Raw genomic sequence first — 9,258 nt, forward strand, 5'->3', positions numbered from 1 at the left:
GAGCTTACTATTCACCGAATACCAAAGCACATTTAGACAGCCATTACTATCTAAATCTCTGGATTTCTTTTGAATGAATTGGTTTCATGTTGTAGGCAACAAGGGAGTTTTCCATAAAGTAAAAAATATTGCCCTGATGCCTGCGGGAGCCGGAGCAAGTCGCAGCTTGACGGGGGTGGGGGTGGGGGTGGGGGTGGGTGCTGCGAGGCCACCCAGCCAGGCCGTGGATCAGGCTCCTGGGACCATGGGCCTCAGGCCCTGAGGACAGGAGTCTCTCTGTGGCCATGACGACAGGTGACTGCTGCCACCTCCCTGGCTCCCTGTGTGACTGCTCTGGCAGCCCTGCCTTCTCCAACATTGTGGAAGCCACAGGGCTCGGCCTACCCCAGTATGTAGCACAGGTGATTTCAAGGGATGGCCGGCTGCTCTCAACCGTCATCCGGGCTTTGGACACACCAAGCAACTGTCCCTTCTGTCGAATCTGCCGTGAGGGAGCGAATGGGGAGACCTTGCTTTCCCCATGTGGCTGCACCAGCACACTCAGAGCTGTGCATTCAAGAGCTGTCTGGAGAAAATGGCTGTAGTCCTCCAACTGTGAGCTGTGTCACACTGAGTTTGCAGTGGAAAAGCGGCCCCGACCTCTCACAGAGTGGCTGGAGGACCCACGCACTGAGAAGCGGCCACTGTGCCATGACATGGCGTGCTTTGCCTTCATCACACCGCTGGCTGCCATCTCAGGCTGGCTGTGCCTGCGAGGGGCCCAGGACTACCTCTGTCTGCACAGCTGGCTGGAGGCCATGGGGCTCATTGCCCTCTTCACCATCTATGTGCTCGGGACACTGGTCTCTTTCCGATACCATTGCCAGCTGTACTCAGAGTTGGGGGGTGGGGGTGGGGCGAGACGAATCAGAAAGTCCACCTGAAGATCCAGGAAGCCGATGGCTCCAAGGACTCCTGCCATTCCTTGCTAGCTCCTGGACTCTTAAAAAAAAAGTGGCAGAGGAGACTCCCGTGTGAAGGCCTGCCTGACAGGCCCCTGAGATATGGAGAGACCAGAGTCAGATGGCAGTGCCCTGACTTTTGGAAGGATGGAAGCTGCCTGACCCTTCATGAACAGCCACTGTGCTTCTCCGGCCAATAGCCACAGCCTGCTCTGTGATCCAGTATGAACATATTTCAAGGGTTTTGTTTTGCACATTGTTATATATGACAAGCACAGGAGGACAGACCTGAGCTTTGCATGGAGCAGGCACGCCTGTCTCATTCTGAGATCTGTTTGACACCTCTTGGTCATCAGCTTTGGCTGGTTGTACCAAGGGCACTCATTGGAGTAGAAGATTCCAGCAAGCTTGTGGTGTTACTCTGCGCCTAGCCGGCTTCCTTTCCTGGCATTCTTGACATTATAAAGTTGCACCGCATTTAAAAGCCCACCACTGGGTAAATAAAAGGAGCCCTTGCTGGTTTAAAAAAATATTGAGCTGAAAAATAATTTCACAAGGGCCTGGAGAGATGGCCCAGCAGTTAAGAGCATGTACTGCACTTACAGAGGACCCAAATTCAATTCCCAATACCCAAGTTAAGTGGCTATTAGCCACCTCTAACTAAAGCTCCTAAACTTCAAATTATCCTTTCAGGGAAGCATAACTCATGCTGTGACAAAGTGTAAAGTAGAGCATAGACTTAAGACTTGAAATAAGTTCAGTTGGGAAAGGGCCCTTGTTACTGTATCTAAATACACAAGGCTTGGGAAGGATACCTTTTCTGAGTAGACGTCAGGATTCCCAGCAGAAGAGCAGAGAAAAAGCTGGGTTTCAGTGCCACCTTGGTATAATGTCTTTATGAAGTATATAAACGTCCCAAACCAACAGTGGTAGGGAGTCTTGACTAGACAGTGATGGCAAGATACTGTTTTAAGAGTGTTAGCAAGGACATGCTTATGAAAATGTATTGGTTTTGGTGAGGATGGGGCAGAGGAGTCAGAAGACACAATCATCAGCTCAGTCGTAGTATTTGTTGTCTGTACATCCACACTTCGATAGAAATTAATGGACAGCATAAAACAGAGTGGAGGGAGGACGTGGATGACCAAAGATGGAGTCCAAGTCATGTCTAGGAGGCATTGTCTTGCAACAAGTGTCCCCTTTCTATGGCTCTTAAAATCTTTCCATTCCTTATTCTGTAATGTTTCTTGGGCCTTAGGTGTATCGGCTGTATTATGGATGTAGTAACGGGACTAGCCACTTGTTCTCTATATTTTGACCAGCTATGGATCTCTATAGTAGCTTCTACCAGGTGCAAACAGATTTGAGACTCAAAATAAAAGCAAGGTGCTCAAGAGGGGAAACCAGTTTTGGAGAAACAAAGACATATTTTAGTTTGGATTTCTATCATCTGAGCAGTTAATATTTTTTTTTAAACAACAAAATAAAATGACAAGGTCCTATTGTGATTGGCAATTTTATGTGTCAGTTTAACTTAGTTGTATTACTTGAACACCATTTCTGGGTATTTAATTATGTGTTTCTTAATGTTAATGAACATTTGAGTCAGTGGACTTAGTAAAGCAGATGACCTTCTGCAATGTGATTATGCGATTGATCTATGAGATCACCTAATCTGCTGAGGGCTGAAACAGAAGTGAAGAGGGAAAAGGAAGGAAAGATTCCACCTCTCTTCCTGCCTAAAACTTGAGACTTTGGCCTTTGGGTTGGGAATTATACTGTTCACATTCCTGGTTCCTCTGCTTTCAGTAGTAGAATGAAACTACTTTACTGTATTTTCTGAGCCTCCAACTTGTGTACAGCAGGCTATAGAATTCCCCAGACTCCATAAGATGTGTGCGTGTGTGTGTGTGTATGTGTGTATGTGTGTGTGTGTATGTGCATGTGTATCCATTTATTTGCCTTTGATGGATGATAAAATTGATGTATATGTTTCATTTGATCATAATAGGCAAAAGTATATGTTTAGGAGCAGATAATCCCTCTCTAAACTTCTGCATGTAGTACATACTTATGTACTGCATACTTAGCCCAGCATATCAGATGTTTTTGTCTGGAATTTTAGCCCACTGGGAAGTGATGGAAAGAGCAAGTGGATGGTTAGAGAGCATTATTTGTGGCAGAGTTATGGAATTAGGAGCGTAAAAACAAGCATTTTTTTTTTTTTTTAGGTGACAGAAGGCCAGCATCCTTGGCAGACTGGGTCTGTAGTAGAAATGTAGTTTCCCTTGGTGTCTGCTCACTCTCTTAGGCTGCGTCTCCAGACTCCCTAATGATCTTGAGTGCTAGACTGCAGAGTCTTAGAGTCAACTCACTTTCTACTTAAAGCAGGAGTTTGTTTCTTTTATTTAGAAAGATGGAGCATGATGAACAGAGGCTACAGCAGGTCAACAGTGACTGACATTTCAGTCATGGTGAATGAAAGCAAAATAGTGTGGCAGTCACAGAGAAATATGGACAGCCAGCTGGATAAACAGAGGAGAACCTGGAAGGGGTCAGGAGTGAAGGCAGAGTAGGTTGTTATCCACCTAAATTTCATCAAGGCAGTTTTGGCAGTAGGTACTTTTCTGGGGAGATAGATAAGAAAAAAGAAAGAAAGAAGGAAAGAAAGAAAGAAAGAAAGAAAGAAAGAAAGAAAAAGACAATCTCCTGACAACATTTGGGTTATGCTATAGGGAGATAATATAGGAAAAAAAGTTTATAGCATTGATGTTGGGGGTATCAGATTCTGTAGTTCACTGGAAACATTAAAAGAGAAATTTAAGTTGAGCATGATAGCTTGTGTTTATATTTCTAACCCTCCGGGGGATTAGACAGGAGGATTGCCACAAGTGTAAAGGAAGCTTGTGCTGCAGAGTTAGCTCTTGTCTTAGAAACGGTGGGGGTGGGGGAGGGAGTGTATGAGTAAGAGGAATGTGGGGGGAAGAGGATGCACGAATGAGCAGAATGTGGTGGTGGCTGGGGGAGTGTATGAATGAAAAGAAGGACGGTGCAGGCGAGGCTTGCTGCCATGCCAGCTGGTTACGTGGATGCTTGAGGGCTAGACTTGGGTCTCCATGCTCACATGTTTGGCATTTACAGATGCAGCCATCTCTACAGCCCAAAGATGAAGAAATTCTTAGACTATTGGGTGATTCTCCGATGCTTGTTTATTCTTTTTCTTAATAATTTTTGTACCATAACTACCCATTCACTTACAAACCAGGAGTGTTGAGGGTCTGTCTTGAAGAATCAGAGTTAACCAAATTGCTCATGAAGAAACAGACATCTAAGTATGAATAAGATCATTGCTAACATTTTTATTGGTGTTTATGGCCTGTAGAGAGTAAAGGGCTTCATTCCAACATTTCTGTGTAGGTTTAAAATACATGGTGCTCACATTTCCTTCTCCTTCACTCTTATCCCAGCTTCACCACCTTTCCCCCTTTCTCTTCCCACAGCCCTAGTCATTACTTTTTAAATTTTATGTTCTTTCATTTGTCCCTTGATTACACATATAAGAAAACATATAATACCTGTTATCATTGGGACTGGCTTACTTCACTTAGCATGATAATCTCCAGTTCTATCCATTTTCCTGAAGACATTGTAATTTCATTCATTTCTCTCTCTCTCTCTCTCTCTCTCTCTCTCTCTCTCTCTCTCTCTCTGTGCTTGCTGTTGATCTGTCTGTCTGTCTATGTCACTTCTTTTACTACTTTATCTGTTGATAAGCATTTAAGATGACTCCATATTTTGGCTATTGTCAACATTTTTGAAGGAATGGAACTTTTTAAATATTTGCTTTCCAAAAGCTTCTAAAAACATAAAACAGATTTTGGAGTTCAAAATGCTTTAGCATTCTTGGACCTTTCTGTGCTTATAAAACTAGGTCACTGAGTGATGTTCAAGACCATTTTCTGTTCCTAAACTCTAAGACAATCTGTTGATATTTGAACTAAAGATTTGTATTTATGTCTTGAAAATGTGATAAAGACGGCAAATTGATTTTTACCCTGTCTGAGAAAAATAGGCTACTAGAGAACTCTGAGCAATGATGTTCTCCAAATTACTTAGCTGGCTAATATTCCCATAAAGTCAAGAAATAACAGAACGTTAAATCTTTCATGGTCTCTACTTTCTTCTTTAATTCCCCTCTCTAAAATTTATTTAGGCCACTGAGTGATTCTGAAAGCATCCAGGACCTGATGATAATATGCTAGAGAATTCAAACAATATCTTCCAACCTCTAGTGCAATGTGGGTTTTCTTTGGCTTAGTTCACTGTGCATGGCAACATTTCCGGGAATTTGATCCATGAAAGACTATTCTTTATTTGAAGATAATCCTTGAAAAATAGTGTTCACTGTTCAAACACGTTTCAAAACTGAAAATAAAATTTTAAACTGTCATTCTTTTCAGTGCTTAGTATTGAATATGCATCTAATATTTCTGACCAATTGTCAAGCCTCTTTCATTGGCCAGGCACCAATGCAGGTTTTGGGGCATAAGAAAAGTACCTTTTCTCCCCTCAGGAAAGTAGGGCTTGTGAAAATCTGTTGTAGCTATTAACTGCAGAGTTTCTCACTGTTTCTGCAGCAAAATGCCAGCATTTTATTTTACGCCCAGTTGTACTGAGTGTCAAATAAAAGTTGTAAGAATTTAATGTAAAATATGAAATGTAATATCTTTGTGTATTGTGGAATTATTACTGTAATGTTTTTAGTCCCAAGAATGTCTTTTCTTCTCATGCCTTCTCCCTTTTCTTTCTCTCATCTCCTTCCTTCTTCCTTTTCCTTTTCCCTTTTTTTCTTCCTTCCTTTACATGTCTCCCTTTGAGTAATGTAAGACTACACTGATTAATTCCCTGGGTATTTCTTTTGTCAGGACTTCCCTAAGAAGTCCAGATGTTCATGCGTAAAGCCAGGATAAATAAGCAATGAGGTTGACTCAACTGATGTCCTTACTTACCAACGTTTCCCAAGTGCACCCAGCCATGGTGAGGTCAGCACTGGGAACAGAGAGGGGTAAAGGAAAATGGAAGACTTGGAAGAAGTGAAGGTTCTCAGTGTCTTAATATCAGCAAGGATACAAAAGGACAGCATTTATGTTAATAACATTTCAAAATACCAGTGATTCTGTCTGAATCCTAACTGAAGAGATTCTTGAAGATGGGGAGGAGAGATGCTAGCAGGATACTTGGTGCTCACAAAGTTAAGGGCTTCAGATAGTCTTTTTTTTTTTTTTTTTTTTTTTTTTTTTTTTTTTTATGGGGAAAAACTAAGGAGATGGAGATTTGAGATAGGCCGAACAAGGTAGGAGTTGAGCATGAGTTAGGAGCATAAGTCAAGGAGCTGAGATGATTTCAAATCTAGAAGCCAAGTGGGAGCATAGTCTAGCGTGTCTCACACATCAGCATAGGACTCACTGCCCTTAGAACCCTCACTGATATTTTATAAGCACGTGGCTAGATTATGGGACTGGAGTGGCATCAGGAAAGAAATCAAGACTGACGTTAGACCACGATTCTAAACCAAGGGGCTCGCTTTTTGTTGAGTGACTCTACCCAGGCTCCAGGAAGGTTAGAGACATGAAACCAACAGACATTCTGCCCTCAGAGAGCCTATGATATGAAATGAGACACGACACATACTTTCATGAAGAAAATAGTGCAGAAAATGAAAACAAATAAAAGATTGTTTTGAAGAGCAATTCAAATCTACATTCTACTTAACAAGCACTTGAACTCACGACAGCTTCTCATTAGTATCTGAAGACTACAAAAGACTTTTTGGAGGACCAGTGAGATTGCTCAGAGAGTAAAAGAACTGGTGCCAATGAGTCTGGCAACCTGAGTTTAATCTCTTGGAACCACATGGCAGATGGTGAGAAATGACTCTTGCAAGTTTTTCTCTGACCTTCTCATGTGTGTCACATCATGCATGTTTGTGTATGTGTGTGTGTGTGTGTTGTGCAAGAGCACACACATACATGTACATGCACACATAAGTAAATGTAATAAAAGTGCAAATGCAAAATATAGTCATTACTTCAAACTGTTATTTTTTAAAAAACTTGTATTTAATGCAAGTAAATGGAAAAATATTACTGAGGAAGTTATTTAAAAGAACAAAGAAAACAATTTAACAAACATAAGGACAGAACAATTTCCTGCTGGCCACCATTTTGGAAACTCTTATCTTTTTTGTAGGCTAAATGCTGATTTATGCCACATCACAAAGCCAAGCTAGCATTCTGACAATGACACAAATGACCACAATTTCCTTTCATTCAAATTGTTGATGAGACTAAATACAGAAGTCCTGTTTCTCTCTCTTTATCTTTTCAGTTGCTTTTAATGACATGAAATATTAGAATACTTAGAACACCTAAAATTAATCTTCCAATTTTAATCAATGTGATTTTAAAAACTGGTTCTGCATCTGTTGCAAGAAGTGATAAAAATAAAAAGCTTGATAGTTAACTTCTCAATGATATTTTTAAAAGCCTTTGAATTAGTTTTTGTAAAGTAGGTCTTATCTTGGATCAGAAGAAAACAATGGCGGTACATAGAAAAGATGACCACACAAGAAAAATGTGAAATAGGAGAATTGTTCACCCTGCTTCCAGCCCTCCCCTGCCCCCCACCAGGCCTTAATTCCCAACACGGGGAGGGGGGGCTTTTTTTTTTTAACAGTGAAAGGAAGTGCCCATTTTCTTTCCCTTTCTTTCTCTTTGTCTAAAGCTGGATATTATTAACCCAGGGCCTCAACGGAAGTGCTCTTACAAAGTATGCTGGTACATGCTGTATAATTTGCTCCTGGCCAACTGGTATCTCTTTCTTCCTCTTTATCACAGCAGAGGCAAACAGAAGCCGGGGTCAACAATGCGCCCTTTCAGAATCACCGGGTTTTAGAATCCATTTTCAACCCTCTCATGGCCTTTGACTCCAAAGTGATTTGCAAACCTCCTAGCCTTTTTGTGCAAAGGCAGCAAGAATAAGAAATGAACTTCAATATGTGATACTTCCATCAGCCCTTGGGTTTTAGCTCTTTCAAATGTCTTAGAGCTACAGATAACTGTTAGAAGAAAGTCTTACCAAATATGCAAATAAGGGAGAATAATTACAATAGAAGGCCGTTCTTATTCTAAGAAGTGTCCTATTGCTTAATATAATTGAAAAGGAAATGAACTTTGAAAGGACTTTTTTGTAAGGCTGAACTCAAGTTTTCAAACTGTTTAGTTGGCCATGTATCTTTACTGCTTAATTAAAAATTAATTTTGTTTGTTTGTTGATTCTTCTTACTGGTTGTTAGTAAATTTCTTTCAAAAAGGTGAAAAGGAAACTAGAAACATGAAATTTTCTAAAAGAAAATTGGAAATTTATTTAAATTATGAAGCTCAATTTATTGGATTTATAAACAGCTTTCCCTTCATGAAATAGAATGATATACTGAGGACTGAGCTTTGCCACAGGGGATTGCAAAGCATTTAAGAAAAGAACAACAAAAGAGAGAGAGAGAGAGAGAGAGAGAGAGAAGAATTCATAGTGATTTTTATATAAAGAAAAAGGACACTCTGATTGGCTGTCCAGACACAGTGGTGGATAAAAATACCACAAATTCTCCTTTCATCTTTTTAGGAGCTTGAGGGGCTAGCTCTGGTACATTCTGTTTAGAGTATTTTCAACACTAAAAAACATGGAAACACGGTGGTAACATTTAAAGAGTACACTGCCACATTACATTTTCAGGCTTTAAATGACTTGAGTTCCTTTTTGATTTGTGCAACATTATATAGTATTTGGTAATTCATGCTCTGCTTGAGGGCAAACAGAGCAGAGTCAATTCTTGTTATCATGGTAGTTAAGTTACTGCAGACCCTGAGCTAGAAAACAAGAACTCTGCCTCTTCAGGAAATACAAGTTTAGGTGCCTGTGAGTCTCTGGTCACAGAGTTTTAGATAACTAATCAATAGCCAATCTTGTTTTTATGACTATTTCTATTTAAGGACTTTTAGTGTAATCTATATTGTTGATTCATTAACATTGAACTCGTGCCTGGGTGAAACTTATTTAATATGTGTATCTTCTCTATCAGGCAACAATACTGTCTTGTGCTTAGGAACACAGTTAGGCTAGACAGTACTTTAGTGCTGTGGCTAGAGTCAATTTCAAACAGCGAAGTCAATAAAAGGAAAAATCTCCTTAAATGAGAAAGATATGGTGTAAAGAAGACTGTGGAAAGATACATGTCTATAGTGTGACAGCTTGGATAAGG

General features: G+C 40.5%; 1 pseudogene; it reads left to right on the forward strand.

Moving 5' to 3' along the window:
- The first annotated feature begins 217 nt into the window (after positions 1 to 217).
- LOC127205825 (E3 ubiquitin-protein ligase MARCHF2-like) lies at positions 218 to 1,017 on the forward strand (annotated as a pseudogene).
- Positions 1,018 to 9,258: the final 8,241 nt, after the last annotated feature.

The sequence above is a fragment of the Acomys russatus genome, chromosome 22 (genome assembly GCF_903995435.1).
Source record: "Acomys russatus chromosome 22, mAcoRus1.1, whole genome shotgun sequence".
Taxonomy (NCBI): domain Eukaryota; kingdom Metazoa; phylum Chordata; class Mammalia; order Rodentia; family Muridae; genus Acomys; species Acomys russatus.